This window comes from Schistocerca serialis, chromosome 3, assembly GCF_023864345.2.
Source record: "Schistocerca serialis cubense isolate TAMUIC-IGC-003099 chromosome 3, iqSchSeri2.2, whole genome shotgun sequence".
Classification (NCBI taxonomy): Eukaryota; Metazoa; Arthropoda; class Insecta; order Orthoptera; family Acrididae; genus Schistocerca; species Schistocerca serialis.
In genome coordinates, this window is record NC_064640.1 from 866,713,516 (window position 1) to 866,733,690 (window position 20,175).

The following is a 20,175-nucleotide window of genomic DNA, read 5'->3' on the forward strand; positions in this document are numbered from 1 at the left end:
TCCTGAGTTCGAGTCTCGGTCCGGCACACAGTTTTAATCTGCCAGGAAGGTTCATATCAGCGCACAGTTTAACGTGGGATCCGAACCGCATATCGTTTTGCCTGATCTTCGCATCATTAACAGGTAAAACCTAGGCTAAAGGTAGGCTAAAATATTCCGTGATCCGATCGGAATTCGATCGTGCAACCTTTCGGTTTTCAGGCACGCAGTTTGTCACAAGACGAATGAGATAAGGTCTGTTTCCTTTCCTCAGCGTAGCCATTCTAGTGAAAGGCCTTAAGAAGGGCTGTGGAACGTCCTTACCGTTGTCTATTATAGATGCTTGTGGAAACTGAAGTGATGTAAGGGGGGCCAATCCTCTCGAAGAGAGCGATCGAGGTGGCCTAGTGGCAAATCACGGTACTCGCATTCGGGAGGACGGCTATCCTGATTCCGTTTTCCCTGATTTCCCTAAAATTCCTTAGGTGAATGCCAGCATAGTTCCTCTGGAAGGGGAAGGTCGGTTTTTCCACCATCCTTCCCCTATCCGAGTTTGTGCTCCATCACTAATCACCTCGTCGTCGTCGAGTAGTTACCTTAATCTTTTTTACTTCATTTGCAAGGACGCTAAGGGGTCATTAAGACCAATGTCTCCATCCGACGACGAAATCACCAACAGCAGTATCAGACCTGTCTACACCTTGTAGCAATGCGGCCTTGCCACAGCGATTTTCGTTTAATTTTCAACATCTTACTATTCCTATACTGAAGACGTTTCTTCTCGAAATCAACATACTTTAATCCTCAACTCTTGCAGTCCTCACTTCCGTGTAATACTACAGTTTGTTGACAATTTTTACTTTTGGACCATCTAGTTACAACTGAATGAAACACAGTTTTCGTGCCATACGCTTTTCGCGGTTATTCGTTGCGTAGCGTCTTCAGTGGCCTGAAATATGTAGGTATTTTTGTTCATACTACTTAGTTTGCATTTTGGGGCAAACAAAAGGCGAAATGCATATTTCACGAAAACTGTTCAGTTGTAATTACACGATCCAGAAGTAAAAATTGTCAACATGCCGCAATACTTTAATCCGTATATATATATATATATATATATATATATATATATATATATATATATATATATATGTGTGTGTGTGGTTGTGTATTACGCATATACGGGGTGATTCAGCTATCTCTATTCATGTGTTTTATGCAACCTGCAATGCTTTCAAATACCGCGTGCAAAACTTTCACATTCCCTTGCTCGCAAGCTATTAGTCCTACAGAATAAATGAACAGAACCTTTTTGTAGGAAATTTAATGTAGATAGTTTTTGTACTGTGATACGTTTTCGCTAGAGGCGATAGTTTTCGAATTATTCAAGAAAAACATAGAAACGTGACATTCAAATGCGTTTTTCCTGAATAACGCTGAAAACCGTGGCCTCCAGAGAAAACGTATCTCAGTACAAAATTTAACTGCAACATATTTCATACAGAAACGTCTTGTTCATTTTTTCTGTATGACCTGTAAATTGCGCGTAGTGAGGGAGAGAATATGAAAACCTCGCGGATGGTTTTTGAAGATGTTGTGGGTTCCATAAAACCTATCGGTAGGGGCAGCCGAATCACCTTGTGTTTTCATTTATTTGGATTAATTTTTTGTGTCTTATAACTGTATTATCTGACAGCCTCTCTCATTTAGAGGGACGACATCAGGCTGATAGAGCTAGTATTTGTTTAGTAATGAATCTACATTGTTTCCAGTAGCGTTACAAGCGTGAAATTATGTGAGTATGCAGCTTCTGCGTTACAGGTGAAGACAAAACCGACAGTTCGTTAGACTTTCATTATTTTCCGATTTATTTTGCCTTTTCAGCGGAATAACTCTACAATAGTATTCTCTTATTTGAACTAGCTTTTCGAAAGCTACTACATTTTTGCGAAAACAAGATGTTTCAGAGAAAGCATGAGACATATTTCTACGTGCTTCATAGATGTTAATCTGGTTATGGAACGTGGAATTCGCGTATCAGACTTTACTAAACCCTTTAATTTTGTGATAATGCCAAAATAATCGTTGTTATTATAAAGCCATCATCCTGATTTAGCGAACAACAACACTGCGTTAGTTATACCGCTTAAAGCAACCTGTCATTCAGAACGAAGTCTCCCTGAGAGGAATTCAATGTCTGGATTCGGATTTTATGTTGCTCTTTTGGGTATAAGCGGGAAAATATCTTTTATCAAACTTACTGCCTGAGCAACGGCACTGCTTGATACATATATCTGCGACGTGAATAAGAATTCGCACCAGGAATTCGGAAGTTTTGCATATCACCCCTTTCCTTTCTCGTGTTAGCCACATCTCTCATCTCAAGCAGTTTTTACTTCATTAGATATATTATACTTTCTTTGGCTGGTAAGTTTATGCCATCATTTTTTAGCCGTAAGTATTTCATAAGCAAGCAGAGTAATAGTAAAGAATAGTCTGAAGTAGTTTCTGCTTCGTTTGTGTGCTTACGCTGGCAGGACTCTATCTCGATAATTCCTTCCTATCAACTACCTCTCCCAGTTAAACGTGACGTGAACCCACTTCGTGTCATCTTTCACAAACACCGCATTATACAGAGACTCTTTCCAAAGAGGAACTTCGCGCTCGGTCGTAACGTTGCTCTCTGTTACAGGCAGGTCTAGTTTCTTCAGGCATTGACTCCTTCGCTAATTAACCTGTCATCCGCATGACACCCTGGAGCTTGCACTCTCTGTCTGTCAGTCTGTCTCTCTCTCTCTCTCTCCCTCTCTCTCTCTCTCTTTCTCTTTCTCTCGTAACAAAGACAGAGTAACGTTCAAAACCAAATTCTACGTTATAGTCTGTTCACCTGATCTACATTTGGACGCATGTAATCAAGGGTAATGTATTTAATGTAAAGCTGTGCGCTTCAGTATTAGGACAAACAATATATAGTTTCTAAATACAATATAAATGTAATAATTGGAGCCAATTATGTCATTCAGATATATGGGAGTTACAAAATGTGGAGAAATGAAGTAGGGTAAGGTGACCTAAATATGATTTTAAAATATCCCAAAATTTGTCTATATTTTTGAAAGAAAAAGAGTAATTGTTAGGAGAAAGTTGTAAATGTTAGAATGTATTACTTGCTTTAAAACGACCTATTTAATATGTATACTAGAAAAAATAAAAATTGAGTATCATTTTTTGGAATGAAATTCTTAGATATGATAGGGCCGGTCCAGAGCATGATACACATGTGATATTGCTATGCAAACTGACGATAGAAGATCAAGGTCTTAAAAATGAGTTAAGGAACACACAAAACGATACATAGGTGTAACCTGGATTTTTCTTTGGGAAAGTTTCTAGGCTATTTATGGCTGAAACGTACGTCAGAGGGAAGAAGTGAATCAATGTCTTGTTTTTTTTCATGAACATCAGGAGGACCGTCAGACACGAAGCAAATTCCTCGTTTGATATTTCCCACCCCCGTAGCAAAAAGGAATTGGCAATTTCTCTATCACGTCCCTCTTATTAATAAGAGAAATGTCTTTTTCATTTAATGTGAAAACTATTTTGTCCTTATCCCCAGAGTCTAGACCCATAGCTCCTAGGTAATTTTCCAGTACTTTTTGTACGGTGCAGACATATCTGCTGCTGTATGAATTCCTCTTTCCTCCTCGCAATTTAGCCAAGGCACAGTCTCCTCCACCTACATGTGCAGGCTCGGTCATTACAATAGTATCTGGTGCGGATTCGTCAAAGGGATCGGTATCATCCATGCTGTTGTCACTCTTCAAAGATATGTCAGAATCAGAATCAGCATTCTCGGATTCGTTTATTTTTTGTGTACTTGCCACAGAATTGACCACAGTCATGGCTTTTCTGGCTCTCCTGATTTCGGTCTAGTTCTTTTTCAGCAATGAGTTTACTGTTCGAGGTGTCGTCTCTTTCAGATATGTTGCTGCCGCATGGGTGTGACGGCAACCCGCGTTACACCGTTGCTTGGCTGGTGGCTAGACAATAGGCGACAGTAATCACTTTTAAGAATGAACTGTATCATGTTTTGGAATAGAGCGCGTCATATTTTAGGATTATACTGACTGTTTACTAATTATCTCTTGATAACAAGTGTGTCAATAACGAATAATTCAGCAAATAGAGTACAATTTTCTGTGTGTGTATCACAAATAAGGTAGGTATAAAGTCAGTATTTGCGAATACGTGGCAAATGTCCTAGAAATTTGTGCACCTTATCCTATAGTTAAAATGGTGTTCCTAGAATTGGTAGAGTGTTGGGAAACTATAGTTTTTCTTCGGTACTTTGAAGACACTTGTACGGACTATACTGGAACACTGATTACGTATTTGGGATCCATATTTTGTTCAACTAACAAGGGATATGGAAATGCACCGCGAACATTCGCAGTCTTGTTTAGCTCGCGGAAAAGTGTAACAGAAACGCCTGAAATTGTCAGCCAGCAGTCACTTGCAGAAGTACGCTTAATATTACAAAGAAACCCACTTAGAAAATTCCAATAATCTGTTTTCACGACGCTGGCTACGACTATTCTTGAATTTCCTAAATATTACATTAATAAAAGCGTTTCCTGGGGCATATAAGAATGATTATTCCAACGCTTCATCAAGAAATGGAAGGTAATGGAGCATTAATGTGTAACAAAATGAAAAATATTGATTAGGATTTAGCATACAGCGGACGACAAGGTTATTAGAGATGGACCATAAAGTTCGAATGGGGAAGCCAATCGTCCGTGTCCTTATCAAACGCATCATTCCGAAATTCCACTTAATCGATTTAAGGAAACTACGGTAGACGTAAACCTGTCTGTCCGGATGATGATTCGAACCACATTGAGCCCACTGCTACTGTGGTTTCTTCTGCGAAGGCTAGATGTCATCGAGTAACTGTTCGTACCCTATCTTCACTAGTACCTTCCTGAAGTTCCCATTTCTCGATATATGATGATTAAGAACCACTGATTAATCAGTACTGACTGGAGCAGCCCTAAATTTTCGTGTGAGTCAACGTTGGAACAGTTGGAGCAGCTGATATCTTTCTCACATTTTGACCATTTATATGAGTTCAGTACTGGGAACAATACCGCGAGCTGTTCTCTAATTACAAACTCGTGAAAGAACATTGATTTTCTTACACTGGTTTACACGATGCCACCTCATCTGCTCATCCAATGTGGAATTCCTTAGTCTTAAAATATTGCAACTAATCTTCAGATCCTCAAATGCTTGATGGAGCTCCATTGCATCAAACCAACTGTGACTCAGCTTCCCATCGCGCAGCTAGTACGCTTAGGTTGGTTCTAATAGTAGGGGTGTATGTGTTGTGGTGCGTTTAGATATTATACACGCGTAGAGATGCTGACTCGTTGTGACAGTGAAGTGTGATAACCCTCTAAAACATTACAAACACCTGATTAACACGTTGAGCGCGGAGCCGATTTTACTGGCTTTCCGTTGAGGCGGCAGTCCTAAGTGCCGGCGACTGCTTGTCGTGTGTTGAGTTAGCGCAGAAACGGGCGCGTAATAATGCGCCTGCAGTGGCAGCAACCCATCCGACGTACTCGCCGTGTTTGCCACCTAACGTACAGGCGTTACCCTGAACAAATTCGCTCGGCAATTGCCGCCGAGCGAGGTAAGTAAATAAAATATAAGCACACCACTTGACGGTTGCTGAGTTGTATAAACGGACGTGGTATGCTAAGAAGACAACCGCCAAGAGACGACCATTCAGAGAAAGCAATAGAGGTGTAAGAAGTGCCTAGTTTCACAGCGATTATTTTCAAAAAGCGTTGTTGCCAATTGAAGCAAAAATGTCACGAGAAGAAGGGAGTGACTCATCAACTGCGTTATTTGTACCACATAAACGTCGCCATCATGCGACAGTGATAATTCGTCTGATGGTTCAGTAAGTGTTCACAGTACATGGTTTGATACAGGAGACAGCAGCCGAACATTGTGCATTTTACGAGTGCCCACGTTGCCAAAATGAGTGATGAAAATGTGCAACATTGTAACAAAGTCTAAGATTTTTGTAGACTTTTTGTCACAGATGAAATATTTGAATACATCAGTGAACAAACAATATAGAGGCTACACAAACGGCAATAGCAGCGTGTGCCAACAAACAAGGATGAAATGGACTGATTTTGTGGCTGGGATTGGTGAAACGTCGATCCATACATTTCCACTGGTCACAAGACCCACTGTTTGAATAACCATTACCGCGAAAGGTAATGAGTAGAAATTATTTCGAAATTCTTCTGAGAACGCTGCATTTTGCACACAGCACGAAAGTTTGTGCTTCAGAACGTATCTCAGAAGTTCATTTCATTATCGACGAACTGAACAGAAATTTTAAAACAATATTATGATCCTGCCGAAATACTATGTATCGACGAGTGTGTAATACCATTCCGAAGACGTATTATGTTCAGGCAAAATACTAGAAACACAGGAGATACATGTATGGAATTAAAATATTTAAACTGCCCTGCGACAATGGATACTGCTACAGTTTTAGAATATACACTGACAAAGTATTTGATAAAGAAACTATCACACCAACGAATGTTGTGTAGAATTTGTGTCAAGATGTATTCTTCGTCGGTAAGCTTCGAGTAAATCGCAATAGAATTCCCAAAGAAACTGTAACGACCAAACCGAAACGCAGAGAATTGAATGCAAAAGAAAATAGCCAAAGAAGTAGTGTCCTGAAATCAAAAGACAAAGGAGTCGTTTTGGCTCTTTCGACCAAACATTTAAATGAAATGGAAAACGTAACTACCAATAGAGTCTTTTATCGAACATCAAAAACGCTACTGAATGTAATAAGTGAAAAACTGCTATTCGACCTTTCCGATCAAGTGAGTGCATTTATCAATGCATTGAGAAAACAGTGAAATGGTATCGAAAGTTAGCATTCAATCATTTTTCTTTTTTTTTTTAACACCGCTGTTGTGAATGCGTTATATACGGGGTGACAATTATTGAACTATATGAAAAAAATATAAATTATTTACTAACTACGGTCTGTACACACTTTATTCAACATGTAAACGTCCCTACAGATATTCCGATTTAGGTTATGACATGTTCGATATGCCTGTCACCATTAGTGATGATGTGGCGCAGACGGATAGCGAAATTCTGCGTGACCCGCTGAACTGTCGGTACATAGATGCAGCCGATGACCTCCTGAATGGCTGTTTTCAGCTAGGCAATGGTTCTGGGGCCATTGCAGTCTATAGTATATCCCCACAAGATGGAGTTGCATGTATTCAGATCTGATAATATGGCGGACAATCGAGGCCCATGTCAGTGGTCCCTGGGTACCTCAGAACCAAAATACGGCCCTCAAAATGCTCCTCCAGGACATAAAACACTCTCCAGCTTCGATTGGGTCGAGCTCCGTCATGCATGAACCACATCTTGTCGAAATCAGGGTCACTTCGGATAATGGGGATGAAATCGTCATCCAAAATCTTCACGTACTGTTGGGTAGCCACCGTGCCATCAAGGAATATCGCATCGATTATTCCTTGACTGGAAATTGCACACCACACCTTCACCCTCTGAGGCTGAAGAGACTTCTCCTTCGTGAAATGCCGATTCTCAGTCCCCCGAGTGTGCCAATTTTGCTTATTGAGGAACCCATCCAAATGAAACTGGGTTTCGTCGCTAAACCAAACCATACTAATTCCCATCACGCCCCGTGGCCAACCGTGCAGTTTGAACGTCCTAACGCAAACCGTTCAGACGTTATGACGATTTTATTTCATATACACTGAAGAGCAAAAGAAACTGGTATAGCTGCCTAATATCGTGTAGGGTCCCCGTGAACATGCAGAAGTGCCGCAAGACGACGTGGAATGGACTCGACTAATGTCTGAAGTAGTGCTAGAGGGAACTGGCACCATAAATCCTGAAGGGCTGTCCATAAATCCGCAAGAATACAACGGAGTGGAGATCTCTTTTGAACAGCACGTTGCAAGGCATCCCAGATGTGCTCAATAATGTTCATGTCTGGCAAGTTCGGTAGCCAGCTGAAGTGTTTAAACTCAGAAGAGTGTTCCTGGAGGCACTCTGTAGAAATTCTGGGCGTTGGATTGTCGCATTGTCCTGCTGGAATTGCCTAAGTCCGTCGGAATGCATAATGGACATGAATGAATGCAGCTGATCAGACAGGATTCTTACATAGGTGTCACCAGTCATAGCCGTATCTAGACGTATCAGGGGTCCCATATCACTCTAGCTACACACGCCCCACACCTTTACAGAGCCTCCACCAGCTTGAACAGTCCCCTGCTGACATGCAAGGTCCATGGATTCATGAGGTCGTTTCCATACCAGAACACGTCCCTCCGCTCGATAAAATTTGAAACGAGACTCGTCCGACCAGGCAACATGTTTCCAGTCATCAACAGTACAATGTCAGTGTTGACGGGCACGGGTGAGGCGTAAGGCTTTGTGGTGTGCAGTCATCAAGAGTACACGAGGTGGTCCTTCGGCTCCGAAAGCCCATATCGATGATGTCCCGTTAAATGGTTCGCATGCTGACACTTGTTGATGACCCAGCATTGAAATATGCAGCTATTTGGGGAAAGCCTGCACTTCTATAACGTTCTACGATTCTCTTCTGTCTTTGTTGGCCCCGTTCTTGCAGGATCTTTTTCCGGCCGCAGCGATGTCGCAGAATTGATGTTTTACCGGATTCCTGATATTCACGGTACACTCGTGAAATGGTCGTACGGGAAAATCCCCACTTCGTCGCTACTTCTGAGATGCTGTGTCCCATCGCTCGCGCGCCGGTTATAATAACACATTCAAACTCACTTAAATCTTGATAACCTGCCATTGTAGCAGCAGTAATCGATATAACAACTGCGCCAGACACTTGTTGCCTTATATAGGCGTTGCCGGCAGCTGCACCGTATTCTGCCTGTTTCATATCTCTCTATCTGAATACGCACGCCTATACCACCTTTTTTGGCGCTTCATTGTAGTTCAATAATTGTCACCCTGTCTATTTCAAGACGTGACGGAGCAGAAAATATTATTCGCAATATTTCGGGAATAGATGGCAGATCCGTTCAGGCGGCATTCAGATGAAGGAACAACAGTTAGCGTCGCTAGAAGAAGAAGCGAACACGAGTTGGATACAAAGGAAAGAAAGACGCATAAAGTGCGTAGATATTGTTCTGAACGTTACCAGACGGACACAAAAACATTCGGGTGCAGTGCAGCTAGAAAACCAACTAAACAGGCAGTTACTTTTTGTAATACGTGCAAATCTAAACCCCGTCTTTGTAGTGAATGGTCTAATAAACTTTATTAAAATTACAGCATTTGTTTTTTAACCTTGATGCTGACGTCTTGATGGGATTATGTTGTCCAAAGGAAAAGTGCACTGTCAGTCTGTACGGACTAAAAAGGAACTCCATGAAAGAAATAGGCTACATCACAGATAAATTTACGAAACGACGTCTACAATTCTACGAACATCAATGTGGGATGGATAAAACCAGACACACACAGAAAATTTTCAGCATCGTAGTCCAAGTAAATTAAAGATCAGATGGGTGTAAGAAACGTAATAAAACCTAGAATAGCAGAAAATCTCACAAGAATAAATTAAGGACAGAAAAATTTGGAAATCACATTAGAAAGAACAACACTGAACAAGTCTCAAAAGAATAAACATCAGGGAAGAAGTGGACGGAGGAAATGGAGATATAACACAATCGATTGATGAAGAAGTTGTAGGAAGAGAAAAAATGAGGAAAAGGAAATGAAGCTGTAGCTGTCTCAAGTTCGCCGTTTTGGAGAATGCCGGACTGTTTCTTCATACTACCTCACGCTATATGCGTTGCATGTCTTGGACTCCAGACCAGTGAAGAAATTGTTAGGTTCCATTGTCACATACAGACAGCTTACCGCCGGGGGTGCGATATTACAACATAGAGTATCACAAAACTGTATCTGCAGGATGAAAGAAATGCATTTGAAAGCACGTCAGAGTTGGAAGGGTTACCTAGACTTTAGGCGTTTGCGACGTACAGAGGGAGATCAGCATTCAGAATTTTTGGGAGATGATAAAGTTGTAGAAGCAGCAGGAATAGGGACAGACAAAACGTAAAAGAAGTTGCTCAACCATTGACGCAATGAGTGCCCATTATGCGGAATCCAATGCAAGAATGACGTATAATAGGACCAAGAGACGAGTATGGAGTTGTGCAAGGTTCAATTTCGTCACCCCTCTTCTACAACATTTACATTAGGGACGTACATAACACAGTCCTGGAGAAGATGGGAGTTCTGCAATATGTAGATATCGATGTATATGGAGATTCCAGAATGAGATTTTCACTCTGCTGCGGAGTGTGCGCTGATATGAAACTTCCTGGCAGATTAAAACTGTGTGCCCGACCGAGACTCGAACTCGAGACCTTTGCCTCTCGCGGGCAAGTGCTCTACCAACTGAGCTACCGAAGCACGACTCACGGCCGGTACTCACAGCTTTACTTCTGCCAGTACCTCGTCTCCTACCTTCCAAACTTTACAGAAGCTCTCCTGCGAACCTTGCAGAACTAGCACTCCTGAAAGAAAGGATATTGCTGAGACATGGCTTAGCCACAGCCTGGGGGATGTTTCCAGAATGAGATTTTCACTCTGCAGCGGAGTGTGCGCTGATATGAAACTTCCTGGCAGATTAAAACTGTGCCAGGTACTGGCAGAAGTAAAGCTGTGAGTACCGGGCGTGAGTCGTGCTTTGGTAGCTCAGTTGGTACAGCACTTGCCCGCGAAAGGCAAAGGTCCCGAGTTCGAGTCTCGGTCGGGCACACAGTTTTAATCTGCCAGGAAGTTTTATATGGAGATTGCTTCTCTGAGGCTCCTCAGCGAAAGAAACATAATCTGGAAGGCGCATATAAATCATATTGGTCAGAAGCATTAGGGCTTATCAAATTTATAATGAAAATTTATTGAATTTATTGAGGATTGAGCGTCCGTACAGCCCTGCAGCCTTACCGGGAATGGTACGCCCAATTATTGATTGCGGGAGAGGTAGCCACGCATCTGCGACAGACAGCTGCCGTATCAAAATTAACAAATGCCAATACTTTGCGCTGGGAGTCTGCGTGGGAGCAATTCGCTCCGCCTCAGCCAATGCGCTATTAGTTGAAGAACAGGAGCTTCCAAGCCGTCCACGCAGAGGCAACTTACTATCAGTTTCCTTGCGAAAAAATCTCAAACCGGTTACTACAATTTTCAAGCGATTGCTTCAAATTTACTCATACAATGCTTGATTGGACTCGCTGCGTTACTGAGACATCCTCCATCAGTACAAGAGTTCTGAAACATGTAGATTGTTTTCAACAAGATTATCAGTCTGTCTTGACTACACAGTTTTAACGCTTCATACCCACTACAATTCTTCCAGGTGAAGGTAATAAATGACATTCCTTCTGCGCAAGGTACCCAATTAAATAATACAAATTTGTTGCAGTTTTAAGACATAATCCCGAGACAGTCTATATCTGCACTGATGGCACCAGAAGCATTGAATATTGGCAGCGCATTCTACACTCTAAGTTTGCAGACGATTGATTTATCCAAGCTAGCGACAGTCATATTACATTTCCGCTTGCTGATGGCAACATCTTCATACGTGTCATTAAGCGATTCACTATCTGCTTTCACGATTATGAAAAACGTTAGCGCCAGGTAGACATAAAACGCTATAGCATGTAAGATCGTTGGCGTGCTGGTATCGATGGGAGAAAAAGACACATCTTTTAACATTACTTGGATGAAATCACCTAGTGCGGTGATTGGTAACGAAGTTGTTGACCACTTATTCATAAAAGTTGCTAAAACAGATCCAGGGAACCCCTGTCTTAACCTTTTTGTGCAACATCTACCATTATAAAAATGACTCTGAGCACTATGGGACTTAACATCTTAGGTCATCAGTCCCCTAGAACTTAAAACTACTTAAACCTAACGACATCACACACATCCATGCCCGAGGCAGGATTCGAACCTGCGACCGTAGCAATCCCGCGGCTCCGGACTGAAGCGCCTAGAACCGCACGACCACCGCGGCCGGCTCTACCATTATATATAAAAACACTTTAATTTCTCTGGTAACAACGCTGTATCTATGCCAGGTCTAGAAAGTTTCTCCTAGTCGTGACATACTGTCAGACTATACCATACACAAGATAATAATTCAAATTTAGCTTGATCACAAACCTGTCTATGAACAGATGAAACGTTTATTAAAACGATTAAGGAAGGTATAGCGTAGTCTTACAGGAGGACCTGTGGAAGATTGATCGCCTAAAGCTATCTTCAGAAGAGTGCCGCGTAATTTCTTTTCAACAGAATCAGCGCCAGGGGAAAAAATTTTTGCGTCAACTTTCCAGTAAGAAATTATGCCCGAGCTGCTGCCTCACAAACTGCGTCAAACCATTCAGTTCCCACCACTTTCCGTTTCATTCCCGATAACGCAATAAATAGAATGTTCATAATTAAAGGCATGACGTGTGAAGAACAGTGACCACTTTTAACATCATGAAGAAAGTCAGACACCGTCTGGGTCACTTTTTATGTTTATCCGGATTACCGGTTTACTGCCATTCGCAACCATTAGATTTTCATCTAAAGACGACCTGTGGTAAAGGTCGAAATGGGTAACCCAAATAAACCTAAGAAAGTGATCCTGAAAGTATCTGTCTTTCTTCATTATAAAAAGAGTGATACTTGTGACAAGATATGGAGATGCTTACAGTCCGTGGATCAAGCTTACGTCGGTCTGCAATTAATAATCTGGATTTGCTTTTAGCAAGAGCAGCGTTCAGATCCCGGTGACCTGTCTGAGTTGACGTGGAATGTCTAAATCACTATCAGAGAATTTTAAGTTCGTTCCAGCAATGTGGCTACAGGTGGTTTCTCCACTTGTTCTCCTGAAATCTAACCAGTGTTCAATTCTGTATAATTTTTCTATCAACGTGAAACTGAAATCTAACAGAAACGGAAGATCAGAAATTATTTTCAGATTTTACAGTGCTTGTGAAAATGTTGGAACTCAGTAGGTTTTAAAAATATATCGTAATTTCACAGGTTACATACCCGAGATCAACGCGTACCGTTACCGCTAGACACAAAATGCCACAGACGATAAAGCGGAACAGAGAGACGTAAAGTCTTCGTGGGGCTTTAACGAAAGTTTATTCAGTGGAATACGATGTGGTATTTTGAAACAAATAGAAACTGGATCTCATTTTATCCATCCTTTGTTAATAAGGCAGTTTTCAGAGACGTTAATAGAAGTAAAGAAATAGAAATATGAAATAAGCATTCTGTCTTGATACGCTAAATTCAGAACACAGAAATCAAATTCTCGAGGTCTGCTTGATGGGAATGACTTTTCCGGAAGCTAAAGAAAACGAAATTTTTTATTGCGAGGGTAGCCTGTGCGCTGACTGTCGACGTAAAAGAATTTTAGAACTGGCAGCGAACGCTTTCTGATCTGATTACGTTTGAGAGGTGGGTCGTATAGCCATTAGTGACGGGGTTCGCACCGGAGCGAGTGTAAGGACCTTCTCGTATGATTGTATGGGAGGTAGAGGGCTTGTACAGGACAGTCCACTCTAGTGACTGATTTTAGTATCAAATGAAGGAATGTGCACTGTAGTCCGCCATAAGCAGCTTCCGCCATTTTCTACAGTTCTTGCTGTTGCTAGATATGAGGGTGTATTATGTGCAGCATCTGTAAATGCACATTTCAGCGCTGTATAATACATTGGAATATATTTTTAATTCTTCAGTTACAGAATATTAATGCAAGTAAAATTCTATACATTTTTAAAACTTATTATATAGCGTTTGGACGGAAAGCCATACATCATCGATCGTGCGCCATCTTGTAGCTTGCAATAGAAGGTCTTTTACTTGTGTAACATGGGATATTTGCAAATTAACTGAGTTTCGTTAATGTCTTAACAATTTTACCTGTCTTGAAAATGGAGGTTTGTGTTAGTTTCTAGTAGCTTCAATTTTGAAACGCATTTTACTTGTAAAAAATGATTGCTGTCGTTTGAGTATGAAATAATAAAATATATTAAACTTCTATTACAGAGCTGACTAGAGGCGAAAGTCTGAAAAGTGTCACAATACCCTCCGCTACCGTCAGTTTAAGGTGATAACCGCAGGCACTCGCTAACAGCTAGGTTTCTGCTCATTCCATACAGGAAAGTTACTTCCATTACACTCTTACGGTAGATATGGCCGGTATTTGTGCAATGCTGATGAGGATAATTAATGCAGACTAGGCGCTACACCTTCAGCAACCCTCGTATGTATAAGGTAATGAATCTCATCCAAAGTCAGCAACTTGCTGGAGTAGTTAACACCTCAGCATTTCATGCAATACGGCTGCAAGTCTTTGGACACAGATTGCTGTACTTTCCAAAGGCTCCAACCGTGTAACTCATAGCTTGTAGGTCCTCCTTTTGTTATTATTACGGGTTTCAATAATCGGCGAAGATTTTTGACCACTGATTGATAAGTTGAAGACATAATTTGTTTCCTTTCTTTTAGAAGCGTGGTAGACAGTCGTTAGCGAGCTTCTGGTTGAGTGTATTTTGTACACGTGTGACACATTCCATTACTTTACGTTACGTTAATCATATACCATGAATCTGATGGAGAAGGATGGGATGCGAAAAAAGTCGAAGATGTGCATTTAACTTAATTTAAGCGCAAAACAGTAAAATAACATTACAGTTCTAATTATACATGAACCTAAAATATTTAATTTAAAAGTTTCTGTGAAGATACACTTCAATGGAGCACAAAGTTCAGAAAGTTCTTTAATTCCGTTTTAAACTACACTACATTACTTCCATGACATTTAAAGTGATTAGGTAGATTGTTGAATACATGAGCAGCCATGTATCTGACTTACTTCTGTACTAATGTTAATCACTGAGGTCTTAATAGAGGTTGTTTTTGGTGCTAGTATTATACTCATGCTTTTCATTATTTTTATGAAAATAGAAACATTAGTAATAACAAAAGATATTGATGATATATGTGTTGTAAAATAATTGTCAAAATACTCTGTTTTTTGAAGAGATAACTGCATAATTTTGAATTAACACTAGATATAATTCTTAAAACATGCTTTTGTATTCTGTAATTACAATTCCTGTAACTTGAATGTCCACAGAAAATAATTGCGTAACTCATTGGTGAATGGAAATATGCAGAATAAGCCAATTTCATTGTTTTTATAGTAGTAGTTTTCAGTTGGATGGTTAAGAAATTATTCCAGTTTCCTTCAGACTTGTAGTCTACAACAGTTGATGATGTTTGGTAGTTGTTCGTACGGTACGCTTCAGAATTCGGTGGAGTTCTTCAGCTTACCACTGCGACAATGCCCTGTTCGAACTAAAATAAATTCCCTCCATTTACCCTTCCTGACAGAAACAACGTCTACAATTTGTTTTCACATTGCGCCTGCATTTATTATCTTAGATGCTTACGGACATACATTGTGCTCTGGGTGATGTGTCTGTGGACCTTCGTCCTTACCGTGCACTGTGGCTGGTGATGTTCGGCATTGGCGACTGCGGGTTGAGGTTCATTATTTGGATATTTCCGTGGTATCGCAACATTCCTGAAAGACTCGTTTACCACTGTGGAAACTCACTATATTTCCTCTTGGAGTATTACATTTTGCGCTACTTTTCATATAATTGTACAACACTACTGTCTTCGAGCTACCTCCTGAACTTAAGCCTTACTGGCGGTAACCTACCTGATCACTATATATAGAAATTCATTGTTGTTCGTGAGAACGATGGTATTTTCTCAGTTACTACATAATTCTACTCTGAGTGGTAATTCGGATAGAATCTTGTCAAAGAACAACGCAATGTCCAGAATTAGAAACCAAGCCGGTCCGTAACAAGAAACAGTAGTCGCCTTGATTAACGATAAATACCAACAGAGACAGCAGACATTCAGACAGAGGTATAAGCCGTCAGCACGTACTGAAAATCACGGGAAACCTAAACAGTCTGGAGTTTGAGTTCCCTCTAATGAATTAGTCAAGTGTCTTAATCTTTGCGCCATAATCTCAAATCCAGCACTGGAAATGTCGCTCCATGTTCAGAGACATCATTTCATATAAGGTGGCTGATAGATGCCAATTTTTCTGGGTTATAACTAGAGGACTGCTTTAAGGTATAATACGCTAAAGCAATAAAGTTTGTCGATATGCGAGATATCCTATACAGTTCAAGTACAATGAATTTTCTGTTAATTACTATCGAGTTCGCGTTAAAACCATCTATCTACATTTTAAATATGAAAAGATTTGCCACCTACTGCACTGATAAGTGAAAGCTTTTAAAAGAAATTGAAGAATAATTCATTCAGGATTGAAACATCTTATGGAGTCTTTGCTGCATCCATCCGCAGCTTTTTCAACAAGGTTTGAAGCTCATTTCCTGTAATATTCAGAAATATTGAAATATTACACTTCAGGTTACTGTACACAATATGATGAGTTCAGATTATTTTATCCTAAAGTTTCAGATTTTAAAAGTCTGCATAGAAACGACACTTGACGTTAACCGAATGAGGCGTAGTTATGAAAATGACTTATTTTCGTGGCTCTTGGAGCAAAATTTACGAAATATTGCCGACTAATCTACAAGATGTTTCATTTTAAGAACCTCCGCTACAAACAGTGGCAGTAATTAGGCAATGACATAAAACGAGGAATGTGCACAAAAACCTTAAGTAATTTTCTCAGAAAAGAGCAAATATTGCAATTTGTACTGAGATATTTTCGGTTACTTTCTTTGCTACCAAATTAACGACACGTAAAACAGGTAAAATCTGATTGGTGTCGCTGTCAGATGCTCGGAACGTGCACCGGTGCAACAAGTTTGGCGCTCGTTATCGCGTGTTTGCCACGATATTCTGCATTCCCTGATCTTTCCATCAAATAACGACAAACTATGCCTCATCCTGGTTTCTATTTTCCCTTATCCTGAGAAGTTTTTCGAATTTTACCTACAGAGATTTCCTTCTTCTTCTTTTAGAAGCAATTTACTTCTTCTGGAAACTGTGAAGGTGAAGATATTTATCCACAAGAAAACGGCCAAAATCGCTCCCCTGGGCCTTCTGGTAACCAGAGAATCGGAATACTATAGTAGAATTGACTTATTTCGCATGTGCGCAATATCATGTGCAACATAACATTTTTGTCATTTACTTTGGAAAATAATGCAATTTCTCACAGTTACTAGTCGGAGAATACGCAAGCGGCGGATAAATGTTGTTGACAGGATGAAGGATGGATGATGGCTGCGCGTCACTTACCGGCACTAGCAGAAGACAGCAGAAGAGCTGGTGGCTGGAGACGAAGCAACGGCTGCGGAAAGGCGGCTCAAAGTGGGCACTCCGGCGCTGCCGCCGCCTATTTCTACGCTTGCCCGCCGGGCGCACCCTCGGCAGCGCATGCGCACAACCTCTGCTTAAACAAAATCTGCGCGACCAATCGCGTGTCTTCACTACGGACACCGGCACTAAGTTTTCCTTGTTTTATTGTTAGTAGAACCGCAGACGTAATCGTTGCTCGTGTGGTGTGGGAGAATTGCAATTTAATTTGTAACTGGAGTCTGTGGTGGCGCAAACTTACAAATGCAGACGTCTAATGACAGAGTAACAGCGTGGAAAACGTTTAACGTGAAATGGAGGGTTCCGAAATATTTTTTCGTATTAAATGATCCGTTATTGTTCGTGCAGCGCCATTTTCAGTATTAAATTTTCGACAAATTATTCGATTAATTTCGCCATTCGAAAACGCGTCTAATAGCTAGTCACGATGTTCCGAATTACTGATAAAGGGCGAGCAGGAACAGCAATGTTTATTCCATTGACTAAATTGTCGTCGTCGTTTACATGAATGCGATCCTTTAAGTTCTGAAGCATCTCCAAAGGCTTCGTCTGCCTAAATCGGTGCTGTACAAACATCATGATCCACTGAAACAAATTCACCCAGTGATAATATCCCGCAGTCGAATAATGTAGAAGCTTTCCCACATATATCGTTACATTTCGACTCATTTCAATAGCCGCTGAATGTTGATGTGCTGAAGAATCTTGTACTTTGGAGAAACTAGCATGGCGAAAGGAATTTTTAATTGCTTTAGTGTGAGAAAATGCCATGCGGAATAAGACTATCTAACAATTTTATAGATAATAAATCGTTGATAAACAGACGAAGAAATCTAATTTTGCTTCGATTTAAGTAAACATTATCATGTAGTTGTTTTCGATAGTGGAATGCCGGCCGTTGTGACCGAGTGGTTCTAGGCGCTTCAGTCTGGTACCCCGCGACCGCTACGGTCGCAGGTTCGAATCCTGCCTCGGGCATGGATGTGTGTGATGTCCTTAGGTTAATTAGGTTTAAGTAGTTCTAAGTTTTAGGGGACTGATGACCTCAGATCTTACGTCCCATAGTGCTCAGAGCCATTTGATGATGGAATTTAAAGTTTTTAATAATGCCTTGATTACACGACTGTAAGTCATATGCGGTGTTCAAAGTAATAAATAAATAAATATTATAAATTTTAATATGATACCGGGGTATGCTTGGCAATTAACAACAGTAACTGGCACCTTATGCATTTCTTGTAAAAATCGCTTATCCCAGCTGAGAATACAGTCGGTTAGCATATTGACCACCATCTACGCTCATTTGTTCGCCGCGTTTTCCACTGATTATGTTGTTATATTTTTAGAACACGTGCTTTGGAACCTGTCACAACAACAAACAAGGGTAGCTTTTCAAATTCATTCGAGCTACGTCATACCGGTAGGGTAAATCTTTCCATGGAGCCCCTCGCCGTCTTCCCTGAGAACGATTGTCCCTTAAATGATATAGTTTTGGCCGGCCGGAGTGGCCGAGTGGTTCTAGGCGCTACAGTCTCGAACCGCGCGACCACTATGGTCGCAGGTTCGAATCCTGCCTCGGGCATGGACGTGTGTGATGTCCTTAGGTTAGTTAGGTTTAAGTAGTTCTAAGTTCTAGGGGACTGATGACCTCAGAAATTAAGTCTCATAGTGCTCAGAGCCATTTGAACCATTTGATATAGTTTTATTGGGTATGCAGCTGTAGAACAAGCGAGATTCGTTGGCGATTAAGACATCATTCATGTAAAATTGTTCGAGTAGTGAAGGTAACGCAGACTGAAACCAATCTGTAGTCGTAGCAAGTAACACGTTGCTAGCTGCACTGCAAACATTTTTTTAAATTTAATACCATACCTTTCATTTTCTTGAAACGTTCCCACTGTTGAATTTGCAGAAAATTAAAATTCATTTTCCACTTGTTTTACAAGTTTATCAGCTCTTTCCAGCTAAAAGAACTTGACGTACATGCATTTTGAGACTGAGCGTGAAAAGATTTTAGTTTTGAAGCTAGAACTACGAAGACTGGTATTTGGTTTCTCAGTCAGAAAATAAAAAATACGTGTTCAGCATTTTTGAAAATTCAGCCGCTAAGGGGGTAAAGTAGTGTGTGAAAGTTTATTTGAAAACAAATAATTACCAAAGAACTATTAAAGGATCATAAAGACTAATTCTATGACAATTGGTATTTGATTTGTCCGTTACAATTTTTTTTTTTAAATACGTGTTTCAGTGTTTCTAGAAATTCAACCCCTAAGGGAGTGCAGAGGCGATGAAAACTTTTAAGAAAATATTTCTTTACATTAAAAAATTTTAAAGCTAAATTTATAAAAATCGATATTTCACTTCTCGGTTAAATATAAAGAAGTATTTGTTAGAGGATGAAAGATGCTATGGAAATATCTCCACAAGAACGCAAAAGACATGATTTACAAAAACTTTGGATTCCCGCTACCAGAATCGCATTTGGGTCAGAAGTACATTCGGAAAAGACCATGCTTATGTGGCCATAATTAGCGTGAAAAGCTTAGAAGGTGTTGCCATTTATGAGCAACATAAGAATTCGATTAAAAAAAAATCTGTAGGCCATATAGTCTACTCCGGCTAATCAGCGCTAAATTAGTAAGTCAATAAATGTGG

General features: G+C 40.5%; 1 protein-coding gene across 2 annotated transcripts in view; it reads right to left on the bottom strand.

The window, feature by feature from the left end:
* Positions 1–17,532, bottom strand: part of LOC126471007 (uncharacterized) — a 131,832-nt gene extending 114,300 nt beyond the window's left edge. For both annotated transcript variants that reach the window (XR_007586288.1, XM_050099061.1), the window contains exon 1: positions 17,443–17,532. The gene's annotated coding sequence lies outside the window, so the exon portion shown is untranslated. The remainder of the gene's footprint in view (positions 1–17,442) is intronic.
* Positions 17,533–20,175: the final 2,643 nt, after the last annotated feature.